We start from the raw sequence: 27,210 nt of genomic DNA, 5'->3' as shown, positions 1-27,210 counted from the left end.
TCTTCTCTCTATATCTCTCTGTCTCCCACACACTCTCTTTGTCCTTTGGAGCATTCTGGTTTGCAACATTGATACTGAAAATTTATCAAGAATATCCCTTACCTACTTTAAACCCTCAGATATTGTCTAGAGTGATCATTCCCAGTTATGATTGCCATAGCAGTCACTTCTCAGTCTTACCTACCTTCAGCCCACACATACTTGTGGTGAGTTCCAACCATTAACGTGTCCTCCTAGCCCAAACTGGTTCTTTTTGAATGACCATCAAATCTCAGCTGTGGTTAACTTATCTTTCCATATCTCCTTCATATGTATTTGACCATAGGACAAATGACAGCAGATCCATAATGATTTCTACTCTCTCTGGGAGGAGGAGTAAATCAATAAATAATAATTTACCTTGAAAATAGTCCATCCTTGCTCTGGGAGCTGCTCATTCAGCTATCAGTAACCCCAGGTCAAACATTAGCCATGGAAACATGGCATCTAAATAATGAGTTGTGACTTGCCCGTGCTAAGGTATGTAGTAAGTAGCCTCGTAGCACTGCAGCACTGTCGTGCCATTGGTCACCGATTTGCTTGGGCGGGAACCAGTAACGTCTCCATTGTGAGACTTGCTGTTACTGTTTTTGGCATATCGAATACACTGTGGGTAGCTTGCCAGGTTCTGTCGTGCAGGCGAGATACTCTCGGTAGCTTGCCGGGCTCTCCGAGAGGAGCGGAGGAATCGAGCCCGGATCGGCCGCGTGCAAGGCAAACGCTCTACCTGCTGTGCCATCGCTCCAGCTCATGTAGTAAGTAAAATCAACAATTGGGTTTCTCAGCAAGAGTTGCCATTGCTAAGTGTCGAGTCTCATCTATCTTTCTGATGGACGAACTTACAAAAAGGTAGCCTACTTCCCAGGCAGTGCTGGAGATCTGGAATGGAGATCAAGCTTTGCAAGTTCAATTTGATGAAGACGCTTTTGGGATATCCTTTTGCTAGTGTACTACTCTGCTTCCATCAACCCCATAGATAGAGCCTGGAATGATATCACTCCCACATCTAGGAGGATTTATGTGGAGAACACTGGGAGAAACTGGAGTGTCTCTGCCAAGAATAGAAAGTAGCAGGGACTTTGTGTTCTTCACCAGACTAGCCTTCGCACCTCAGCCAGTGTCTGTCCCATCTGAGTCAATATGCGTACAATGACTAGATGGCTGCTTACCACATCCCTAACCTCAGAAAGACCATCTTCATGCAACTATTTCTCTGAGATAGTGGTCTAAAGTGGGGGGCGGTGGTGGGGAAAGGGAAGCCACAGGGGGAGTGAGGATGCTGCATGCTTACTGCCAGACTAGAAGGTTGTAGACCTTGTTACATGGACACAAAAGGAGGTGAAACTTGCAATAGAGTTCAGTCTTTGGTACTCCTCTAGTTTTGGGTTAGAAGACAGTCCAATCAAAACGAAAGCATGTGTTTGGAAAAGTGAATGTTAGAGGAGAGTTGACCTAGAACTCTGTTTCCCAGAGAAGGGAGAAAGTAACTTAACCAATCTTCCCATCAAAACATTTTCTTCTTTGTCCCATACATTAGTACCTGACAAATGACTTAAAATGTTTTGTTCTCTTCTACATAAGGATTTCCTTCGAAGTATACCAGGTAGTCTATTGTCATCAAACATGTTCGAAATTTGGCTGTCGATAATGGAGGAAGTGAATCATGAAGAGCGCATCCGTACGATCCGGTTGTAAGTGTGCTACTTTAGTCATGTCTCAAAATGGTTACTAAATTGATAACTTGCCTATGAAAGGAGTGATGACTATAATCATCCCTTCTGAGTTGCAGTACAGTCAGTGGGAAACATAGTGTCAGAGTGGAGGAGAATGCTAGCTCAGAATGCAGCAAGGACACGTCCCAAGCTTAGAGCTAAGGCCAAGGATCTCACCAAGAGAAGCCTTAGTATTTCTGTGTTCCTGGAGCAACTTGATATTTCAAGGAGCACTTGGGGAGCTGGAGTTTTAGTACAACCGGTAGGACACTTGCACATGGCCAACCCAGCTTCAATCTCCGCCACCCCAGATGGTCCACAGAGCCAACCAGAGTGATCCCTGAGTGCAGAGCTAGGAAGAAACACTGAGCTCCATCACGTGTGCTCCCATACTCGCGTCCAAAATTTTTTGAAAAAGCACATTCATTGTTTCATTTCTCTGAAAGCCTGTGGGGTGTTTAGCTTGAGAGTGTTCAGAAATGTCTCTGAGTTTCAGGGAAATCTTTGAGGCAGCATTGTTTGACAAGCCATTCTTTACCACTTTGATACCTTGCTAGATCCAATGCCCTGTAGTTCTTTAACCTCTATACAGGCACTGCTTACTCTGCACACCATCACGCTCACTAAAACTCTGCATATCTGACTGTGCTCTTGATTGATGTGGTTCCCCATGGACAGCAAAACCTGTCTGGTCTCTACAAGTTTTCTAGGAAACGTCTTCTTTAACGTGCCTTCTTCTTTCTTTAGACTCTTACGGCAGCTTCCAAGAGCGAACACCACCGTCCTCAAATATCTTTTCGGAGTGCTACACTGCATTGAGCAAAATTCCTCTTTAAATCGGATGAACGCTCACAACTTAGCGATTTGCATAGCCCCTAGCATCTTGTGGCCACCACCAGATTCCCAGGAAGTGGAAAACGAGTATTTCCCCAAAGTAATGACATTTCTTTTTCCTATTGGTGCCCCAGGGGACGGAGTTTTATTTGGAGGTAGTTCTGGCATCTTCCTTAAGTCACATACTATACCTTACAGACTTCATTAAACATGTTCTCCTAGTCTGTTTATCTATTCACACATGGATGCCAGTGCTGCAATTTAGGTTAAGCCACATTCAAGTGTGACCCACTGATGGTACACGCCAGCATCCACATGTTCAACAGAGAAGCACTCACTATTGGGTCACTTCTCATTTATCTTCAGGAAGGCAAGTCCGCTAGTCTTCGAGTGATGAGAAAGCAACTGAGAGTTATGAAGGGACGAATAACGTTGAAGTGGGAAAGGTCAGGATTCAATTCTAAGCCCACTATTACCAGAATGGATGCTCTTGGGAAAATGATTCGCATTGTCCACCATTTCCAAATCTAAAAATTGGAAGGGGTGGTCATATCGAACTCATAATCTATTGGCTGGGAAACACAGTCATGGACACTGTACTTGCTTCCACCATTCTGCCTGTTCCTCTGTCTCAGATACTGGGCTAAGAAATGAAAGATTTCCATATCCATCTCAAGAGGGGCTGCTGCCCCAGGTGAAACCTTATCTCCTCCCACAACAGGGAATTTCAGGAAATGAACTTCATTGGCAGAGGCTGTGAGACAGAGGACAAACTCCCTCCTTCAGAAGAGCCCGATGAGCACAGCCTCTGCCCACGTTGACACACTTCATCCAAACTTAGTGAAGAGTACTTTACAAATTTTAATGATTTATTCTTTTGTCATTTCAAATACTCGAGATAGAGCATACTGAAAAGAGTCTCATTTGAAAGACAGAACCATTGGCATACAAATGTTAGCATTAGATCAAGATCACAAATAGTGAGTCTTCAAAGTATGCCCCAAATGACACATCAGATGGGGTTTAAACTCTTGCCTTGCATATGGCAAGCCCCATACTTAGAACTTCCTATGGTTCCCCAGCTACCACCTGGTGTGGCCCAAGTCCTACACTCTCCAGTCCCCCAAAATGCCTTGTGTTTTGTTTGGTTTTGTTTTTCCCCTTACAGGTGGGAAAAAAGCATTTCTACTTTGAAAATGGGTATTTCTCTTAGGATTCATGTATTTAAGTAACTAGAAAAAAGACTGTATAAAAACTGGTGCTTCCTTTTTTGTCCTTTTTGAACAGATGTCCAAACTCATTCAATTTTTTATTGAAAATTGTGGGGAAATTTTTGGACGGGAGATATTTTCCCTCTTTGGAGAAGTCTCTAAAGAAAGCAGAGAGAATATTCCAGGTATTATAAAAAACAAGATCTCTCGGCGGGGGGTGGTGGGACATGGACACTTAACTGGCACAGTGGGTGTTTCTTAGAGGGTAGGTAGGTCTTTCTTGTGAACACAGGTCAGGGCATGGTGAGGTCCACAGGTTCACTTGGTGAGATCCCAGAATCCAAGCAACTCATTAGCAACATGAGATGCAGTCATTTTAGCCTCTTTTTCAATCAAGTTTTACTAAGACCCACAGGCATTTATGTTGCTATGGTTGAAGCCGTAGCCAATGGCCCAGTGGCAAAACATACGGCTGGTCTTTTGCTGAGTGATTCCTGGGATAGGGTTCTTGAAAGTGCCAAACTAGTATCATGGATGGCGTCCATGACTGAGTGGTCCTTGCATGTCTGAGGCCCAAAGTTGGATTCCGGGCAATGCATTCTACACCTCAGCACAGCTTGAAGGGGCAGAGCAACCATTTTTCTCTTATCCTGAACATCTGTTTTAGTCCTTCAAGTACCTCTCCAGTAGAGTCTACTTTCCAGGTTCATAAGAAACCAGGGATTGCTCTTTGTGCTTGCACGCTGCTAAACCTGATTTTGAAAAGTCGGGTCACTCATAGGGCTGGCCAGCACCTGCTTGACTTATACCAAAAAGGACATGGTGGGTTGGTATTCACAAAAAACATCAAAACAATTGGTATCATGGGGGAGGAGGTTTGGAACATGAAGTCCTGTCCTATCAATTACTAGTCATTTGGTCTTCAAGCTGCCATAGCTGCACCAATAAAAGACAGATAAATCTCACTAATGGATTTTGTAAAGATCAGTCATGGGGACTGGAGGAATAGTACAACAGGGAGTGCACTTGCTTTGCACGTGGCCAACAAGGGTTCAATTCTTGGCACCCCTTAGGGTCCCTGAGCCTGCCAGGAGTGATCCCTGAACACTGTTTGGTATGGCCCAAAAACCTAATAAATATATATATATATATATATATATATTTCACATATATATGTATATACATATATATATATACACACACACAAGAGATTAAAGAGAAATCAGTAGTTGTTAGTAAGTGGTTTTCTGAGCCTAGAGTTGTAGGTCCCCACTAGTAATCCATGTTAGAAGGCTGAGCCCAGTTCAGGACTTTGGTATACATGGCATTGAGTCCTTATTTATTTTTACCATTTCTTGTAATTTTGGTATGTCCTCATTACAAGGATGATGTAGCATATGCCTGAGAAGTTCTTTTCCTACACTCACATTTGGGAAGATTGTGACAGATCCTGCCCTCCTTGAGACTAGGAACCACATGAGAAGAAAATTCCATGGAAGACTGTTGTTTTTAAGGCACATGGACTGTATTTGTGGTAAGAAAAATACTCATGATAACTTGGATTTCTCCTCCCCCCACAGATCCATTGCAAAAGGAAGATGAGAGCCTGGAAAATGAAGACTCATATGGAATATGCGGATATTCATGGAATATCCAGAAGCTGGGGGTGAGAGCAGAAGCCTCCCTTCTTTCACAGACTCTAGTGCCAGAAGGCAGTGCAGACACCAGCAAAGATGTCAGCGGCACTCTTCGGCGCCCACACTTTCCACTGAAACCTCTCTCAAGGAGAGCTTTCCCCAGGAATCGCCCGTGGGTGCCACACTGGCCAATGCTGTGCTCTTTTTTTTTATTTTTATTTATTTTATTTTTTTTTATTTTTAAATTTTTTATTTCCCCTAAAGTCAGACCTACTGAAAAGGAAGCATTAGATAATTTGTTTTCCATTGCTGAGGATGAAGAAGTGTGAGGTCGAGTGACCACACTTAGCGGCCTCTCAGTTTTGGGTTTCTGTAATTTAGAATTTTAGTAACTAAGTCCAGAGAGATATCTGCCAGAAGTTGCATCGTTGCCAACTTGTACTTCTCAGTTACATTATATTCCACATATGAGTGCAATCTTTCTATGTCTGTCTCTTTCTTTATGACTCATTTTACTCAACATGATACTTTCCATGTTGATCCACTTGTATGCAAATTTCATGACTTCATGTTTCCTGACAGCTACATAGTATTCCATTGTGTAAATATACCAGAGTTTCTTTAGCCAATCATCTGTTTTCGGGCACTCTGGTTTTTTCCATATTGTGGCTATTGTGAACAGAGCGGCAATGAACATGGAAATGCAGATGTCATCTCTACTATACCTTTTTGACTATCTCAAACTAAGAAGCTTCTGCAACTCAAAAGAAACAGTGACCAAAATACAAAGACAGTCTACAGAATGGGAAAGGATATTTATGCAGTACCCATCCGATAAAGGGTTGATAACAAGGATATACAATGCACTGGTTGAACTCCACAAGAAGAAAACTGCCAACCCGATCAAAAAATGGGCTGATGAAATGAACAGAAACTTTTCCAAAGAAGAAATCCGAATGGCTAAGAGGCACATGAGAAAATGTTCAACATCACTAATCATCAGGGAAATGCAGATCAAAACAACAATGAGATATCATCTCACACCACAGAGACTGGCCCACATCCCCAAAAACAAAAGCAACCGGTGTTGGCGTGGATGTGGGGAGAAAGGGACTCTCCTTCACTGCTGGTGGGAATGCCGACTGGTTCAGCCCTTTTGGAAAACAATATGGACGATTCTCAAAAAGTTAGAAATTGTGCTCCCATTTGACCCAGCAATACCGCTCCTGGGAATGCTGTGCTCTTTGAGAGCCCCCACCATGCCCATCATGCCAGGGATTCCTCAGGAGGAAATCTATTCAGATCGTGGATAGGGCGAACCAAAGCCAAGTTGAAGAATTGGTGGCGGAGGAAGGAGGCTAGGACCATCATACTAGAGGAAAACTCTACTCTAAGAGAGGCCTCTGGTTGTCCAAAATGCAGAACATCACAGGCAGCCCAGGAGGCCCACTGTGGCTTATAAGCCAATGACCCTGAGCCCTGCAGAAAGCACCCCCTGGGAGGGAGGGGACAGTAGGCCCAGCTGTGCTGGCAATATGGCCCAAGAAATATCCCCTCTATTCGAGGACATCAATTCTATTGGAGGACAAAAAAAAAATCGTAGCTCAGACATGGAGATTCCCCAGGCATGTCATTCTGGGGACAAAACTTTAACTAAAGTTATTTCATTGATATCAAATACTGATGGTGACAATGAGATCAGCCACTTGACGGAACAGCCACATTCTTTTGTTCACAAAGAATTTAAAGTCAATGTCTTCCATATCTGGCAGCTACATATTTGGGAGAATTTCTCTTAGATGATTGATCGGTCTTCTATAATTTTTTCAAATCTAGACAAGTGCTAGTGAAGAAAGCAATTTGACCTGAGCAACAAGAGTCAAAGAGCAAAGAGTCCGTTGCCAACAATTATCGCTTAACACTCACTGCAAGGCCTAAAGACTATAGACTACACAACACGAAAATGTCATTTGAGTGACTGTCAGAGGACAAACCTGCTGGCCTCTTCGGAAAGCAAGGTAACACCTCCCAAGAGGTGTCAAATCTCATCTCACCACTGACATGTGTTTGTGCACCATAAAAAACACACGCTTCCCAAAACTCCGACTAAAACGACTAAATCAGTCCATCAGTCACCAACATTTGGCAGGGGAGAAGCACTTCATGTGTTACAGGCTACTACCCCAGCAACATTCCGGTCAGGTCTTCCTCTGGGACAGTTATTGAGGGACTTAGAGTGAAAGGAATGGACACGTCCGGCACTAACTAACTGTATCCCTTTCCACTCACAGCAAGCCTAAAGTATAGACAACAGTATCACTTATCATCTCTCTGATTTGCTCAAGCAGGCGCCAGTAACATCTAGAAGGTTCTTTGTCCTCTTCACCACTTCTCCAACACTCTTGAAGGCATTCCTCCGGCTCCAGACATATCTTTTCAACTCCACCGTTCTTCCTGCACTAACTTACACCTCAGAGACCTGGGCCCTAGGAGAACAGGATTAGAACGCTATTTGGGTATCCCAAAGAGCAATCGAAAGGGTATGCGTGAAATATCACGTTTCACTCAAGTGAGAGAAGGAATCTGGAATTCTGACCTCTGTCAACAATCAGGAATCAGGGTCGCTGTCTTGTTTGCAAAGGCGTCGAAAATCAGATGGACCGGACACGTAATGCGAATTGGACATGACCACTGGACTAGAGCTGTTACCGACTGGATTCCATGGGACGTCAATAGAATGCGTGGCCTCCCACCTAAGAGTTGGTCACATTTCTTTGTCAAAACTCTGAACAAATGGTTTGAGGCTCTTCGTGTTCCTGGAGCGAGCAGAAGCCATTGGGCTACACTAGCACATGACAGGGACGGATGGAGACGTTATATTGGCGCCCACGCTAGCAAATCGAAGAACAACAAGTGATACAAGTTATAGAATTATTATTAGATTTGTTTCATTGCTGTAAGACAATAAACTTTTGCAACCTACTCTAAAGATTTTGCAGAGACATCAAGTTTTACCAAGTTGCTGAGAATTGATCTCTATAATCATCCATCAAATTCAGTTGCTCAGAATTTATCATTAAAAAATAAATTAAAATTTTAAAAGAAAAAAAGAACTTATCTCTATATTCATCTATCAAATTTAGTTGCTCAGAATTGATGTCTATAATCATCCATCAAGTTTAGTTACTCAGAATATATCTCTATAACCATCTAATGATTATGGACCTTTAGACACCTACTTTCACTAAGTTATGTTTCTTGGTCATGAGAATATTTCAACTGGCGGCAGATTCTTCAGGTGTTCAGGTCTGACCTTGTCTGGACCAGGTGCTTTTCACGTCTTTACCAGCAAAATGGCGTGTCGGTTTTTGGGAAAACTTTTCCCGGCTTCTGCTGCACTGGCCAACACTGCTGCTCTTCTCTCTTTGAGGTCTTCCTTTATCGCATCTCTGCACAGCTTTGTGAGCTCGGACGTTAGCTTGTGGTTGCCTGAGGCTCGTGCCAAACCACGTTGACAAATGAGTTCGAGAGTTTCCGAAGACAGGCATCTTTTTGTGGCTTTCTCACTATCAGCATTCTTCGCACAACATGGAGGTGCTGAACCAGTCGATCATATTCCTCGTCGATGTTGTCAAGGACGGCATCTTCCCACGTTGCTGCAATAGTGCCAAAGAGCTCCCAGTTGGTGGTCATTCTGGGAGTTGCCTTCTTAGACTGAAATTTTGCAGACTTTTCTCCCTGCTCTGTGAAGCAGAATTTTGCATGAAGGAGATGGTGGTCCGATCCTGTTTGGAATTTTGGGACAACGGAGACATCGGTCAGGCAAAACCTTTGATTGAATATGATGTGGTCAGTTTCATTGTGGAACTGTCCACCGGGAGACTCCCATGTCCAGCGTTTAGATTTGGCCTTCTGGAACTCTGAGTTACCATGGATGATCTTGGTTGACATGATGAATTCAGATAGTCTATCACCCTGATCGTTCCATTCTAGGCCATGTGTCCCAATGTGGAGTTCTACGGGCGACCTTCTCAGACCTATCTTGGCATTAAAATCACCAACAATGACCTTCTAGAAGATGTGGTCTTCTTTATAGAACTTCTCCAGTTCCATGTAGAACCTCTCAATTTCTTCTTCATCGTAGTTGGAAGTTGGTGCGTAGACGATGAAGATAGAAACTGCAGGCAGTGAGCCACATCTATACAAGCATAATCGTCCAATGCCGGTTGTTAGGCCTTCGAATGAATCGATGCTCATGGCCAAGTTCGTGTTGACAAGAACACCAATGCCACCAACGCCTCTGTTGTTGCATGTTCCGAGGAACAATTCTTCTCCACTGTCGAAAATGGCATGATGTGGTTGATGTCTCCTCCTTTTGGTCAGACCAATGATGTCGTACTTGATCTGCCAGTACTCATCAATACACTGGCCCAACTCTTCACATGCTACCTGTCTGAATGCAAGGTTCCGTCCCAGTGGAAAACCAGTAGGACTGTTCTGTTGTACAAGAAGGGAGACATCCATGACATTGGCAACTATCGCCCAATCTGCCTGTTGTCTGTCGTCTACAACTTGTTCACTGGTGTCATCCTGAATAGAATAGGCAGAACACTAGACGAAGGACAACCATGCGAGCAAGCCGGGTTCTGAAGAGGATTCAGCACGATCGACCATATCCACACAGTGACCAAACTCATTGAAGTTTCTCGAGAGTTCAAGATGCTGCTCTGTCTAATGTTCATCGACTTAAAGAAGGCCTTCGATTCTGTTAAGACTCAGGTGGTCGACCGTTGGACCAGAGCTCTTACAGACTGGATTCCACGGGATGTCAGGAGACCTCGTGGCCGCCCTCCAACTAGATGGTCAGATTTCTTCGTCAAATCTCTGAATGAATGATTTGAGGCTCTTTCTGTTCCTGGAGCGAGCAGGTATCATTGGGCTACACTAGCTCCAGACAGGGACAGATGGAGATGTTACTGGCGCCCATTCTAGCAAATCGAAGATCAACAGGACTACAAGTGATACAAGTGAGACTATTTCAAAGTGTCACATAACATCTGAAATGTAACGTAGCTGCTTTTTGTAACCAACTTCCAGATCCACATTGGTTTCTATGGAATTCATTGACTTTAAATTATTTTTCTCGTGCACCAGAATATGTTTACTATGTCAAGTTGCTCAGACTCACCTCCTTAGTCACCCATCCAACGGGCCCTTCTAGGCTTACTTGGAATCCCTTTGAACTATCCGCAGACATCAAATGGACTTTTCTCCTAATGACTCCCAACAAGTTACTTTTCGTCTCGACTGGAGAATTCCTCATGTCCAACAACATCTACATTGTCCTTTCTCTGTAACCAACTACACGATCAATCTTTATAAGGAATCATTTCAAACTCTCTTCCTCGGCCACCAGAAAATGTTGACCATATCGCCATGCTCAGAACTAATGTCTGTAGTCATCAATCAATGGACTTCTCTCATTTCCAACGAAGTTATGGATTAGCCATCATAAACCTTGGAAATATGCTTTCCCTCTTGCCCTAAAAGTTGTCTTTTGAAAGGAATACGAAAAAAACGTTTTCTCTAAGATAAAAAAAAATCACCTTTACTATTATCTAGAGGTGCTACCTACCTCTGTGGGGGATAGCCCTGTTTTTGGAAAACTCATGGTTTCATCAATTCATGGCATATACCACGTTGGATGACCATGTGAAGCAGTCATCAAACTACAATAGCCAAATACAATATTCATAATATATTCCATATCAAGGGGAAAAGGGTTCCAGGACCTGTAGAGCAACTTCTTCAAAACTATACCATGCAAATGAAGAGATCAAAAAGCATGCGCAATACAGTCAAGGGATTGCCTATCAACAGGGCCAAAGAGTTCTAGCCCTTATTTTCTTCTATTGGCAGGCATAAAAATCCCATTGAATGCATAAACAGAATCGGTTTTCAACATAACTTCTACCCTAATATCTTCAGCTGCCCCTAGAATACTTCATGTGAATGTTGTCAGTTCTATGAATGCAGATATGCCATTTGGTTCTATTGTCGTTTTATCCAAAACTGCTTTGAGTTTGTAAAATATCTGGATCAATTTTAAGTGAATTTTTATAATTGCAGAATTGCTAACTTTTCAAGTTTTTTTAAACACTGAAAGGGATATGGATGACGTCCATACTGTCTATTAGATAAATCCATACTCTCTATGAAATAAAATTTCTCTCTGCAAAATTAATCTACCAGAGCACTGTGGTCCTTTATAGAATCGTTTTCATGAGCAACACTTCTCAACACTGGTAATTCGGTAGAATGTAGAACTGGAATATTTCAGGCTTTCAGTCATAGGACATGGTAAGCTTAACCAGAGAGAGGTTTCCTTTTGTTTTCAATGAATAACATACCAAATCAAGCCATGCTTGTCACCCAAGTCTTCATTTCCTTTGGCATTATTCTCTCACATCCAAAAAAATGGTCAGTGGGTGCCAGAGTGATAATAAAGGTAGGGTTCTTACCTTTCATGTCGCTGACTTGGGCTCAATCCCCAACACCCCAAGACTGATCCCTGAGGACAGAGCCAGGATCGAACCCAGAGCATTGCGGAGTGTGGCCCCAAAACAACCCACAAAAGTTTGGAATGAGGATAGACTGATTGTAGAAGTTCAACTATCAGTTGGAAGAAATCAGGAAACTCCACCAATTGAAGAAGAGCACTTTGCTGTGAGCAATTAACAGCAAGACTATATAGTTAGGCATACAACTGAAATGTAGGGAATGAGGGCACATACAGTGCTAATTTCGCCCTACATTTTACATCAAACAAACAACCTATTTTGAAGCACCTTCATCTGATCCAGAGAAGAGAATACAGCTGCTAGCAAGTGCCCAATGGGATTCAATGGAGTTACTACAGAAGGGGCCCCTTCTAATCCATGAACTCTCCCAAAGATGTTTGGAGACGAGATTGCAGGTTGTTGGGTATCACTGGGATCATTTGAAGTCTCAAAAACCGATCCAGAGACAGTGTTCGCTAGAGACCAAACCTTTCATTGTATGTGGAGTCTGTTGGTGCACCACCAGAATACATACTTTCTCATACATGCACCAATCCACAATGTGTTTGTACGTGGTCGTAGAAATGCAGCTTTGGGAGACACAATGAGCTACATGCTGAATGTTTTCACTCAGGTCATCTTTTAGACTGCAGAAACTTGGAATTCAATGAAAATGCCTTGCATCTTGAGTTGCCACAGGGTGTGAATCACTTGACTAAACCCTGTGCTTAAGAGGTAGGACTATGACTCTGACAAGTGAAAGGAAGGTTAGAAAAAAACCACTCTTGCTCTGCCAAGTTGTACGGACTGTGATGGTCACTGCCTCAACCTTTGAGGATGGAAAGAATATACTTTGCCTCTGCAAAGGCATGGCAAGAGTGAAAAGCAAAGAAAGTTCTTGAGTCCAGTGAAGATGATTGCTTGAAGGCAAGACAAAGGAATCAAAGACTGAAAACTACTGCTCTAACCCAGTGGTTCTCAGTTTCCCACCACCCTGACCCCATTCCAACCTTGTTTCTTTGCCAAGACCCTAGTGTCCTACCTGTTGGTCTGCTATTCTCATACCATGACTCTCCCATTTTCACCTGTGGCCTCTTTGCAGTATCCTGAGGGTTTATGGGGGACATCGGGGCCCCCAGTTGAGACACATTTCTCTCTAAGCCACGATTAAAATGATAGGGTTTCATCAAAGGAAGGGAATGGGAAGATTAATTGAACATTCACTGTTGGCATGCATTGGTTATCAACGCATCATCATACTTGCTGCTTTATTCAATACCTCAACAGTCTTTGCTACTGGGCAAGTACTAGATTCAGCTTAGAAACTTATTCTGGGAGTAAATAGATAGGGCAATTGCCTTGTGCACAGTCTACCTAGGTTCAATCTCTAGCACCCCATACCACTGCCCTATATATCACCACCAGGAGTGATTCCTTGAGCAAAGAGCTATGGGTAAGCCATGAACACCACGAGGTGTGAGCAAAACTCCCCCCCTCCCCAAGAAGTATATATCTTAAAATTGGATAAGTTCGATAACAGAAAAAGCAGGGATATAATGGTGTATTTAGATAATAAAAATATCAATCTACCAGGTAGATATAAAATTCAAATATGTATGTAAAATAAAGTATCAAAAATATAAAACAAAAAAAATGAAAAACAAATGAAAAGACATAAATCAAGTACAACTATGAAAACTTAAAAATTCCCCAACAATAAGACAGCTGGACAAACTCAGGAACAATGTGGAACACAAGACAGTGACCTAAAATGATATAGTTAGCAAGGTTAGTGCATTCCACATGACATTAACAGAAGCAATGTTCTCTTCAATTTCCCATCAAGCATAAACCAAGACTGACTCTATCTTGGGCCTTAAAACGAATATCAATAACTTGAAAGAATTCAAGTCATACAGTCGCTTCAAAACCTTGGAATCCAAACAAGACACTCTAGAAAGTTCACAAGGGGAAGATGAAGAATCAAAGGAAAAAATATTCAAATCATACAAATCAATGAAAATACTTCAAAATATATGGAGATATTAGTTATAGGAGACGGGGGGATAAAGCAAGGGAATAGAATCAATGAGATGAAAACAAACCCCTGGGTTCTGGCCATAAAAATATATCCATATGTATGTAGGTATACACAGAAATATATTTATACATAAATAAATAAAAATATATCTATACGTAAATAGAGCACTAACATGATGATAAAAGAGTCAAAATTTCACAATGAAGAAATGAAAACTTCTTTAACCAATAGTGCTGTGTAAAATTAGCTGCCACAGGTTCCAAAAAAAAAAATGAGGGACTTCAACACTAATACTGGACCAAAAGTAAACTCATAAATGGTTGAGAACTTACCTATTACTCCCCAACAAGTTATTTTCTCATTGAGAGGATACTCAAAGGGCTAACCTGTAAGCGTTGCATGCGGGACTCAATGCACCACAAACATGAATACCTGGAGCATTACCTAAAGCACCAATGGTGCTTCACCCATAGAAGACCCGAAACCATATAACACAAATAAGAAACCATCAGTGATACACTCCAGGGCCACTAGAGCACAGCTGGGATTGGGATACTAAACGCCAATGCCACGGGAAACAAAAGCAAACATTTCTAAAACACAAACAGGAAGCTGCATCCAAGACAAAAGGGCTACCACCAAGACAAAAGGGCTACCTACCAAAAAGAAGACAACATTTACACAGAAACACATCAGACATCTGACAAGGATCCTAGACAATTCACAGCTCCACAATAATAAAACCTAGTCAAACCATTCACAAACAAGCAAAGTACCTGAAGAGAGATGTCTCCAGACATGAGGGGCAGGAGAGAAAGGTCCACACCACTTACTAGAGAAAGGAAAACTCAACCCAAAGTGTGATATCTCCTATGAGTGGGAATGTTCTATCTAAAATCATCAGTAGCAACGAACATGAGGACATGGAGAAAGAGGAAGTCTGACATGCTGTGGCAGAACATCAGAGGAAGCAATGTATCTAGAAAATGGTACAGAGAGTTCCTGAACATTTCAAATGGAGAGGGCAGAAATTTAGTAGAGCAGGTAGGGTGCTTGTTTTGCATGCAGCTGACCTAGTCTGATCTTCGGCATCCCCTATGGTCCCCTGAGCCCCAGAGCTAGGAGTTAGCCCTGAGCACTGCCATGTGTTGCTTTACATTTTTTCATGAAATACCATTTACTGTTAACCGTTTCATGACACTTCAGAAGGATACTTTACTCCTATGTTCTCAGCAGCAATACATAAGCAAAGCATGGACTCAACCTAAATGCCCATCAACAGCTGATTGGATAAAGAAGTCGTGGAAAATAGACTCAACTCAAAAAATTGACTAGTAGAAATACTTCTAGTCAAACAGATTCTTCTGCTATTTCAATTCATTAAGTTGTGTCCTTTAGGACCAAATGGGTGGGAAATGAGCTGATTAGCATGAAGTGAAGTGAGTTAGGAAGTGAAAGGCAGTTGGATTTATTCACCTGTGGAATGGAAATAATCAAACTCAATGAGCCAACGCAGAAAAGAAAACTCCAGGACTTGGAGGAAACTATGGTGGTCCCAGAGGTCCTGGAGTTCAGGTCATTAATAAAGGGTAGAATATTCTACTAGGTAGTGGGATGTCTCAGTGGGATGTCTCTGTTGGTGGGATCGGTGAGTCTATGTTCCCGCAGACATATTTAGCTATAAATATCCTGAAAGTATATCATACTCCAAATCAGTAACATTCATCTTTTGAAAGAAAAGGCATATTGAAAATGGAATCATGCCATTTCAACCAAATCCCACAGAGGATATTTGCAAGCCAATTGATTCCAAATATATACATATAGAAAAGCACAGGCAACAAGGACAGACCAATGGTTAAAGAAACTATGCACATCTGCACAATGGAGTATCACGCAGCTCTCAGGAGAAATGAAGTCATACATGGATGGACATGGAGAGTATCACACTAAATGAAATGAGTCAGAAGGAGAGGGACAGAAACAGAATGACTGCATTCATTTGTGGTATGTAAAAATATATAGAGTAAAAGACTATTATCCATGGCCAGGGAAAACAGGGGTTAGGAGAACAGGTCAATGGTTGGAACTAACTACAAGTGTGTGTGTGACTGGGGTGGGGGCGGGAGGGGATGACGTTAGTTAAGATAGAGAAGAGACCAATATAACAATAATAGCTGGGAATGTTCAAGCTAGACAAGATCTGAGAGTTAAAAGTAGGTCAAAGGATATTCTTGTCAATATTACAAACCATAATGCCCAAAAGGAGAGAGAGAGAGAGAGAGAGAGAGAGAGAGAGAGAGAGAGAGAGAGAGAATAAAAGTGCCTACCATAGAGGCATGCAGGGGATGGGAGGGTATAGAGTGATGGGAGGGAACCTGGGGACACTAGTACACTGGTGGAAGGATGGATGTTAAATAATAAAAAAATAAATAACAAGAATAGCACAGGCAATAAGTTAGCTAACATCATCTTGACTAAAGAAGAAGAATCATTACTCCAACATTAAAGCTAACTGTATTGGGGCTGAAGAAATAATGCATAAGTACTAGGGTGCTTGCCTTGCATGCAGTCAACTTGGGTTTAATCTCCAGCATCCCATACGGTCCACCAAGCCCCACCAGGATTGATGCCTGAGCCAGGAGTAATGTCTGAGCACCACCAGGTGTGCCCCTTCTCAAAACAAAAATCCCACACATATAACCACAGGACTCAAGAGCAGAGAGGAGAAAAACAGGCAAAGAAGTCAATAAAAGACCTATGCAGAAACGAGCAACTGATTTTTCACTAAGCTACCAAAGAAATTCAAGAAAGATAGAAAAAACTTCTACAAATTGAGGTATCCATTGGGATAGCGAAAAGCCACATAGAAACTTAACCCAAATCTCAAGAAAACTTCATGGACAATGGATCATAGACTTGCAAGTAAACTGTCAAACTGTCAAACTTTTGGCCAGAGAGCTCAATGGAATGGGTTCATGCTCCGCAAACAGGAAGCCCAGGTTGAATTCCTGTGGTCCTCTGAGTACCATCCAGAGCAGTTCCTGAACACAGAGCTCTCAGGACCTCCTGAGCACCACCAGAAGGGGCCAGGAAACAAAACAAAAACAAACAAAAACACCTACAAAACTTAGGTAAAAGACACACAGAACAGGGGGCTGGAGCAATAGCAGAGTGCCTACGGTGTTTGTCTTGCACGCAGCCAACCCGGGTTCGATTCCCAGCATCCCATATGGTCCCCAGAGCACCGCCAAGGGTAATTCCTGAGTGCAGAATCCCATGAGTAACCCCTGTGCATTACCGAGTGTGACCCAAAAGGAAAAAAAAAACACAAAAAAATTAAAGATCTTCAGGATCTCCAGCTAGGCTTCATGGACTTTGACTTAATACTGAAAGCATGAGCCAGCAAAGGAAAAACTACACTCGCCCTCATCAGAATTTGAAACGTGGCTACACTTAGGAACACGTGAAGAGGCTATGAAATGACAGACATATGTAGCAATAACGAAATCTCAAGACTCAAGTTGAAGAAGTAAGGGAGTCTGTTTGGGATCTTTGGAAGACTGTTCTCAAATGATTCAATATTAAAGGCTAATATTCAATCCAAAAGAAGAAATGAACCCATCTGAAAATGCCACTCTCTGGCATTTTAAGTTTTTAAGTTTAGTGTTTTAAGAAAAACACTGAATAAACCTTTTTCTGGGCAGGATGGCCTGAGAAACTTGCAGTGTAACTTAGGACTATACAGTGGCTCACTAGACACAACACAGAGAGACAGAAGTTTCAGGGTGTCCTGTCTTTGGAGGCCACCCCGATTTTGTGAATTTTACTGACCCCACCCCAGTGTCATAGTGGCACTATCAAAAAAATTCACAAGCCACACATGAAAAGCAAGATGCCTTGAAGAGAGCAGGAGAGCATCCAAATTAGACTTAGTGCTTGCAGGGATATTGGTATTATCAGAATGAGAGTTATACGTATTCTATATTTTCATTTATAATCTAGCAGAAAATTGTGCAAAAACAGCTCTGTGGTGTGTTGTGGGTGAGGGGAAATCATGACAGCGATGTGATCAAGGGCAGGAAGCAGGGTTGAGACTACTCCTGTTCTACTTGGACTGCTGTGAACTGGAGCACCAGTACTTGAAAGGAGGCTCAGATTAGCTGTGATTGCATCTTGCAAACTCAAGAGCCATCACTAAGCTTTGGAAAGAGTCAAGTGTAAATGGTTGTGGGAGAAGACTAGAACAGAAAAGTAAAATGCTCAATTCAAGAAGCAGAGAGAATCAAAGGCCCCAGAAAAGGGCAATGAATAGAAAACAGTCCAAATAAGGACACTTGATAGGAATCCAATTTTATCAAAATGACACTGACAGACAATGTTCTAAAAAAAATCACAAATTATAAAAAAGTCAATGGTTTGAATATTTCAACAAGACCAGCAGTGAGTTTCCAAAATACACTTAACCACATGAACACATAGACTAAAAGGAAAGGGATGCATAAAGCTATGGCTTGCTAACTCAAACCCAAAGAAAACCAGAGCAACTTCATTTCAGGGAAAGAATTTCAGAGCAAGGAAAAGATCACTGATTAGGTAGCATGCGCCCAGAAAGATAGTACAGTGGAAAGGGTGTTTGGTTCCACACAGCCAAGCCTGGTTTGATTCCCAGCATCCCCTAGGGTCCCCTGAGCATAGAGCCAGGTGTGAACCCCACAGAGTGTGGCAGCTCCATGGCGCTGGATTCCACAGTGGGGCTGAGGGGTCTACTCTGGGCTGGAGACATCGTTGTCTTTCCAACATCCAAAGCACCACCAGCTCACCTCCCTCCCTCCTCCCGGACCCTCTCAACACCTCTCCGACTACCACCTTGAGTGCAGGTTCACCACCTCTGCTGCCAAGCTCCCACCTCTGGGCATACTCTGGACAGCTGGCCCTCTCTCCCTCATCTCCTTTCGACATGTTGGTTCAACCCCGAGTGTCCATGTCTTATTGCTCTGTCCTATAGCCACCCCACCCAGCAGCACCTGTGTGGCCCCAGCCCTGGGCAGGAGCCCCAGGAACCAACCCTTCCACACAGCCACTCCAGGGGACCGCTCTCAGTCCACCAAACTTGGGGAGACAGCTTCCAAGTGCTGGGAGCCTAGAAATCCTCTGGGCCCCATGTCCTCCCACAGAGTCTGGCACCATAGTCACAGGTTAGAAATCACAAGGCGCGGCTTCCATGATCCACAGGACCTGCTTGAGTGACTAAGTCCCAGAAATCTTGAGAATGAGCCCACTGCGTCCAGCCAAGACATGGCACCCCACTGCTCCAGGTCTGCCCTGCGCTGGGATCCATCTGAACCCTCTGAACAACCATTGAGGCCATGGCTCTTCCTGAAGCTGTGACCAGCTTGTGGACAAAAAAGCATCATGGTCCTTTCAAACTGGGGTGGGCTTAACCTTTGACTCCTGTTGGTGTACAACATCTCACAATCTCAGGCCTTGCTAGGCTTGTGTGTTCAAATGATTTTTCTGTTACTCTGACTTTAACTGACTATGCTTCTAGTTATGGAACTGACTTGGATACTGTTTCTCTTGACCAAGTTAATTTGCATATTCTGCCTATGCTGCTGAACAGCATGGATTAGAACACCAAGCTAGTTCATCAAAGGGGGCTGAACAGGCTGCTCTCCAGCACAGCAGAACACCAGAGACAGTTTTGTGATCCTCCATACAGTATTTCTTTTGTGTGCGTACCTTAATGCCTCAGTCTGTCCAACCAAACCTTACTGCAACAGACTCCATCTAGGCACAGGCAGTTCTCAGACCCCAGCTGCAGCTGCTCCCACCCAGCCGGCTCTTAGGCCCCGTGGTCCAAGACAAACCTCGTTTTCCTGACTGTCACAGCAACAAAGCAACTGGGTGCAGAATGAGAAGGACTTGCAGCCCCTGATTTCCTGGTTCCCGGCATGAACAGGGCACAGTGCGTGAAGAATTCATCGTCATTGATGTCTGTTTCATCATTCATGTACGTTTTTCAGATGATATTTTCATTGGCAATCAATGAGCATCCTAGTTACCAGGATAGTGCTTCCATTTTATCCAGTTCAGTTGTGATGCCAACAGCATCTTCCGGATCAATAAAAGCTACTGAGTAACAGCACCCTTCCTAAAGGCCCTGCAGGGCTAGTGTCCAGGAATGAGCTGAGGGGTGTGGGCTGGAGCTTCTCCTGAGTCCTCATGTAGCTCCTGCCTTAGCCGTGCACAGAGGAACACAGCAGAGTGAGGAAGGAAGAGGAGACTCAGGGGGTCACAGGTGGTTCTTCAGGTGACCAGGCACCACTTGACAGGAGACTCAGCTGAGCCCATGTCTGGGCATCCCTGAGCATGGCAGTGAGACTCCCATGGAGGAGGAGGCAGGAGGGGAGTGTGCTGGGTCACTGCGGGGAGGGTCAGAGACCTTCATCTCCATATGGCTGGGCAGAAACAGGGGGTGCAGGAAGTGTGAGATCCTGGAGGAAGTGGATAAAAGACCCTGGCAGGAGATTTGACCATGAATGTGTCCTAAAAATGATGGTAGGACACGGACCCCTGGATGATGCCCACAGTCACTCTGAGCACAGGATGGGTTAGTTAGTGTCCTGTTAGGATTCCCTTTGTGGGCCTGACCCCTTCCTGGTTCTTGTGCCCCTTTCAGTCCTGAGTGCCCTCTGGTGGCTCTGGAGACCCCTGAAGCCCAGCCTGTCTCAGCAGGTTTGTGTCTGGGCTTACCCTGACTTCCCCTCATTGTGTCTCTCACACATCACACACAGCTGTGTCCTCGGGGACCACTGAGCTCAGCTGCAGGGAGAACTGGTTCTTGTTCATGTCTCTGGCAATGGACATGCAGCTCTTGAAAGATGGGCTGTAGTGTGTGTTTCCACTAGCACATATAGCCCCCAACCAGAGCAGGTGGGCTGGTGGATCCCGAGTCAGCAGCAGCCAGAGGAGATGGAGCAACCAGAGACAGAGCAGGTGACGGAGAAGGTCTGGGAGGTGACCACCAGACTTGGGCCCCACTCCTGCAGCTGCACCTCAGACAGGACACCTGGGTACAAGGGGAATCAGTCACTTTCAGTCGCTGCAGTCACTCTCTCCCCTAGACCCTTTCACTTTGGGACACAGCTTGGGGAGCTGTCACCAGGCAGAGAAGAAGACCACACAGAATCATCATCTTCTCAATAACAGCTCTGCCTTCCCCAGATAATCAGCCCTGAGTCAGGAGACAGCTGTGAGTTCCACAACCCAGGGTGCATATGACCCCAGAGCCTGAGACTAATTGGCATGAGGTGACATCCTTTGTTACTAGTGGATATCTCTGACATCGGGTCCCCTTTGTCCCATTGGGTGCCGAACTCACACACCCTGTGTGGTGAATTGAGAACTGGTCAATGGTGCACATTGAAACAGGTCAGAGGAGGGTCCTGACTTACTCATCTTCATAATCAGGGAAGATGAAAGGATCAAAATTCACTCAATATGACAGGTCCTTAGAGATGTACAAAAAAGAGTTCACATTTTCCCTTTCTGTCTCTCATCAACTCTAAAATTAACCCTTTGGCCTTTCTTTAGACACCGTGGTTTTGGTAACACAGATGGAATGGATTTTTGATATTCCAACACCAATCCCACCTCCTGAGTGACCTTCCTTCCTCATTGTCCCCATTTCCCCAGCCAGCCCCACACACCTGCCCTTTTAGCAAGCCCAAAATAATTTGTTCTATATTACTTGTTACAATCAAATGGCTAAAGGAATGATTGAAATAACTTCAGTCAAAGAACAGCCTTGAAAACTGTACCATCTCACCACCGGGTTGTGGAGTCTTTGAAGATCTGTAAGGTGTTCATTGCTGGTTGAGCCTTCTTGTTTTTGTTTTTGTTGTTGAGTTGGTGTCTATGTCACTTTCTCATCTAGTTTAGTGGCTCAAACTGGAGTTTGACTTCTGAGGAATGAGGAGGTGTCTTTCTGTCCAGAAAGTTTAGGATCTGTGGAACTGGGATGAGTCTGAGGAGAGTCTCAGTGAAGCCCTGGAGTTAGACCTTAGGCAGTTGGGATGGTGGGTCAGTGCAGTGTGGGTGCAGCTACTGAGCCTCAGCAGGGCGGGGACATGACCCGTGTCCCCTCTAGAGTGCCCTCCAGTGCTCAGCTGGGGTTGGTGTGTCCTGAATTCCAGCTGCTTGGTGGCCCCTCCAGGGAGATTTAGGTCAGAATCTGAAGAGCAGGGCCAGTGGGTGAGTGGGCAGGAGGCAGCTGTGGAGGTGGGCGTGGCTGCCCTAATTCTTATATACAAGATTTTATGAAAACTTTCATTTCGAACATGCCATGACAAACCCAAAAGACAGACGAGTCTGGCAGCATGGGGGATTGAGTGAGACCTGGGACAGGTGGGCATGGTTGCAGGCCCCATGTTCTCAGCTCAGCATTGACAGGAGATGATGGCCAGGAATTGGAACAAGCAAAGTAGGCAGGTGTGAGGCTGGTGCCTTCACAAAACAGTTCTCAGGACACCTCCGTAATTAATCCTAGGAGCTCTTGCTCTTGGTCACGCCTTTGATCAGGGGTTGTCCCCAATACACACACACACAGACCAAACACACACACCCCACAAATGTTGGCATGTCTGAGGCCCTAAGTTCCAGCCCCGGACCCCTGAGTTACAGACCCCTGAGTTCCAGAACAAGCCCTTCCATACCAGGCCATCACTGAGGAACATGGCTCCCTGGCACCTGAGCACCAAACACTTCTGAGGCCTCAGAGCATTGCCATGTGTGGCTCTCATTAAAATTAAACAATCATCCAGACCGGAAGACAGTACAAGGGTAGGCACACAAGGCACACCTGCTTTACAATTTGTGCTGTGTGAATATTCTTTCGGTCAGGGGCGCTGAGGTAAGACAGGAGAGAAAAGAGATTTGCTGGAGAGGCTCCTTGCTCACTCTGGCAGAGAAGCATAAAAAAGTGTCCCTCAGCCCCTTTGATTTACCATCCTATGGACACACATCTAACCCACTCAGTACAGAAAAATCATTAACGGGGAAAAGGGGTTGACAGGAGGGACAATAAAACATCAAGGAATAGTTTGTCCTGTTGAATCTGTAATCCTAATGGTCAACAACCAAGGAATCCAGGCGCCATGGGTGACAGCAGTAACAGTACCTGAGGTGATAAGGGGATAACAGTTATAGTTCTTGGGGTGATAAGGGGATGTGAGAGAGTGTCTGCATTCCATAGCAGAGCTGGGGTAGGTTTCTGTGAGAAAGGGAAGATTGCTTCCTTATACTAGGAGTTAGGTTAAAACTAATGACATTGAAAGAAAGAGATGTTAACCCTTTCCAGAGTGCTTAGGACACACAAGCCTTCTCTTGCACACTCGTGAAAGTGGGGCCCAAGGTCCTGCCCTTTGCGCGTCAGTCTCCGAGGAATCATCCTAACAATCTGGTTGGGCACCAACAGTGTTGGGAACCAGCTTAGCCCCAACACTGTATGCACCCCACCCGCAGCACTGCTGGGATCACCTTGTGGTCCCTGGCACTGCTGGGTTCAAGCACTGAATTGTTAGTGTCACTAGTGTCCTAGTGTCACTCCTAGGACACTGCTTGGGAGGCCCCTCAAGAAAGCATCATTCTGCAAAAAAATATAGTAGAAATGACATCTGCACTTGTATCTTCATTACAATACTGTTTACAATAGCTAGAACCTGGAAAAAACCCGAGTGCCTGAGAACAGATGACTGGTTAAAGGAAGGTTAGTACATTTACACAATGGAATACTATGCAGCTGTTAGGAAAGATGAAGTCATGAAATTTGCATATAAGTGGATCAACATGGAGAGCAGGAGCTGGAGCCATAGCACAGCCGTAGGGCGTTTAACTCGGGTTCGATTCCTCCGCCCCTCTCAGAGAGCCAGGCAAGCTACCGAGAGCATCTCGCCCGCACAGCAGAGCCTGGCAAGCTATTCATGGTGTATTCAACATGTTCAGCAGGACCCACAGTCATCTGGCTGAAACTAGAATCTAGTTGCACAGCTTTCACATTAGTTCCCCAAGCCTGAGCTTGAGCCAAGTGTGAGAAGACAAGGATTGATCCCAGCTGGGGCTCTACAGTAGCACTGCAGCACTGTCCTCCGGTTTTTCAATGATTTGCTTGAGTGGGCACCAGTAACGTCTCCATTCTGAGACTTGTTGTTACTGTTTTTGGCATATCAAATACGCCACAGCAGCTTGCCAGGCTCTGCCGTGCGGGCGGATACTCTCATAGCATGCCGGGCTCTCCGAGAAGGATGAAGCAATTGAACCCGGGTCGGCCACGTGCAAGGCAAACCTACCCACTGTGCTATCACTCCAGTTCATCTACAGTAATTAGTGGAAAGTGCTGAAGTCACAATTCTGAGGCTGGAAGCCCGGGTTTCCCAGCCACAGTGATTCATAAAACAAATGCTTGTGCCTCAACATCCAGCTTCAGAGCCAGATGGCCACAGTCTGCCCCCCACCACACACACACACTTGCTCCCTCAGCTCCCCTTTCTGGACACACGTTCCAGGCAGTGCTCTGGGGTGCCACAAGTGCTGACCCAGAAAGACCATGTGCCCCAATCAGAGGCTAAATGGTTATGGAAGGTGACATCTCGGGGCCACAAAAGGACCCCGAGATTTTCAGGGACCCCTGAAGTAAGGTGAGTGGGTTCAAATCCCAGCACTTACCTGTTCAATGCATAGCCCAGGGCTGCATCTCTCTGCATCTGTGTCCTCCTCTGTGCTAATGTCATATTAGTCAATTGCTCCTCAGAGAGAGCATGCAATGGGCTGCGCATAGGTTCTGCATGTGTGGGGCCCAGATTGGATCCCCTGCAACACATGTGGTTCCCCCAAGCAATGCCAGAAGCAAGTCCCAAGCTGAGTGCTGCAAGGGACGAGTAGAAGCTTCCACAACTGTTTGGGGAGTGAAGGCCAGTAGGATAGGGAAGAGACCAGTATGACAGTAATAGTGGGAAGTGATGACTCTGGACAAGAATTGAGTGTTGAAAATAGGTAAAGGAATATACATGATAACCGTTCAGTATCTGTATTGCAAATCATAATGTCCAAAAGGAGAGAGAGAGTAAAAGAGAGAGAAGAAGCAGAAGCAGCAGCAGCAGAGGAGGAGGGGGAGTAGGTGGAGGAGGTGGAGGAGGAGGAGGTGGAAGAGGTGGAGGAAGAGGACGAGGAGGAGGAGAATATGGCCTGCTGTTAGGTGGGGTACGGGAGGGAAGCTGGGGATATTTGTGATAGGAAATATATACTGGTGAAGGGATGGGTGTTGGTACATTGCATGACTAAAACCTATCATGAACTACGCTGTAATTGTATCTTTCTGGAATTCAATTAAAAAATAGCACTGCACTGTAGCACTGTCTTCCAGTTGTTCATTGATTTGCTTGAGCAGACACCAGTAACATCTCCATTATGAGACATGTTGTTACTGTTTTTGGCATATTGAATATGCCGCAGGAAGCTAGCCAGGCTCTGCCTTGTGGGCGGGATACTCTTGGTAGATTCCCGGGCTCTCTGAGAGGAATGGAGGAATCGCACCCGGTTTGGCCACGCCACGTGTAAGGCAAACGCCGTACCCCCTGTGCTATTGCTCTAGTCCAATGAAAAAGAAATAAATAAAATTTTAAAATAGTCATAGCAACTGGTTTTCATCAGTACACAGAAGGTGAAAGACAGTAGGGAGTGGGGGGACAGGGGATTGTGCCCTTCCTGACCTAGTGTCCAGCCCTCTCAGGCAAAATCGCAGTGCCTAAAATCCTAATTTGGTTCCCTAGACCAGGGCTTCCAGCGGGGAAGGATTGGGGGCCAGTTCTGTTAAGGGAGCAGGGCAGGAGGAGCCCTGTACATTTTTTCCCAGAGCTTTCACCTTTCCAGCAGGTGACAGGAGGTCAGAAACGGGGTGATCTGTCAAGCAATGTGTTCACAGTGATGCTGCCAATGTCCCAAAGCTCATGGCAGAGCCGGCAACTGGTTCTGAGAGATGCTCTGATGCCTACTGAACAAAAAATGGGTTTTCATTAGGTTTGGGGGGGGACCACCTGGTCATCTCAGCTATTGCAGAAGAAAAATTGACAAAATTTAACACTTTCCTGATAACGGACACCCAACAACTAGGAATGGGAGAAAGGAAACCCCCGCTGGATGATGAGGGCCACGTCCTGAATCACTCCTGGGAATGTAATACACATTGATGACTCAGAAGCTGCTCCTCGAAGATCAGGGATGAAACCTGTTTGCCCCTGGTCTGATCAACATTGTATTGGAAATTCGAGGTAGAGCAAATAATTTCAAAAGAAAGGAAACATAAATATACCATTGCAAAGAAGAACAGTACCCTCTTTGAAGATCAAGTTGACTAGATTGTATATGTAGAATACCCATAAAGATTCCATCCCTTAAAAAACTGTGATTTCTATAAAACTCAGCAAGGCTATAGAATAACAAATACACAAACTCAAACACACACACACATATATATATATATATACATATATATATATATATGTCATTTTGCCTCTGTACTCTCGTACTAAATAATCTGAAGAGAAAAATATTTTCACAAAAAAAGAAATATTTAAAGAAGAAATACTTGGGAACTTAACCAAAAAGGTGTAATACAGGCACATGAGAAATTGCAAAACATAGGTAAGGGTAAATACATGATAACCTTTCAGAAACTGGATTGTAAACCCTAATGCCCAAAAGCAAACAGAGAGAGAGAGAGAAAGAGAGAGAGAGAGAGAATAGAAAAGTCCCTGCTGTAGAAGCAGTTGGTGGGGGTAACCGGGTGGTGGGAGGGAAACAGGGGTCATTGAGGGTGGAAAACGCCCACTGGTGAAGGGATGGGTGTTGGAACTTTGTATGACTAAAACCCAATCCTGAACAACTTTGTAAGTGTGTATCTCACAGTGATTCGATGAAAAGAAATCGCTAAACAAAGGGGATGAAGATATAGTACAGCAGCTAGGGGGCTTGCCTCGTATGGCTTCTCCAACTACTCACACTTCATAAGTTCCTCTGAGCACTGCTAGTAGTTATCCCTGAGAATAGGGCCAGGAGCAAGCCCCGAGCACCGCCAAGTGTGGCTCAAAAGTCAAAACCAAAATATTCTGTCTCTCTCTC

The sequence above is a fragment of the Sorex araneus genome, chromosome 3, assembly GCF_027595985.1.
Source record: "Sorex araneus isolate mSorAra2 chromosome 3, mSorAra2.pri, whole genome shotgun sequence".
Classification (NCBI taxonomy): domain Eukaryota; kingdom Metazoa; phylum Chordata; class Mammalia; order Eulipotyphla; family Soricidae; genus Sorex; species Sorex araneus.
This window is presented reverse-complemented; position numbering follows the sequence as displayed.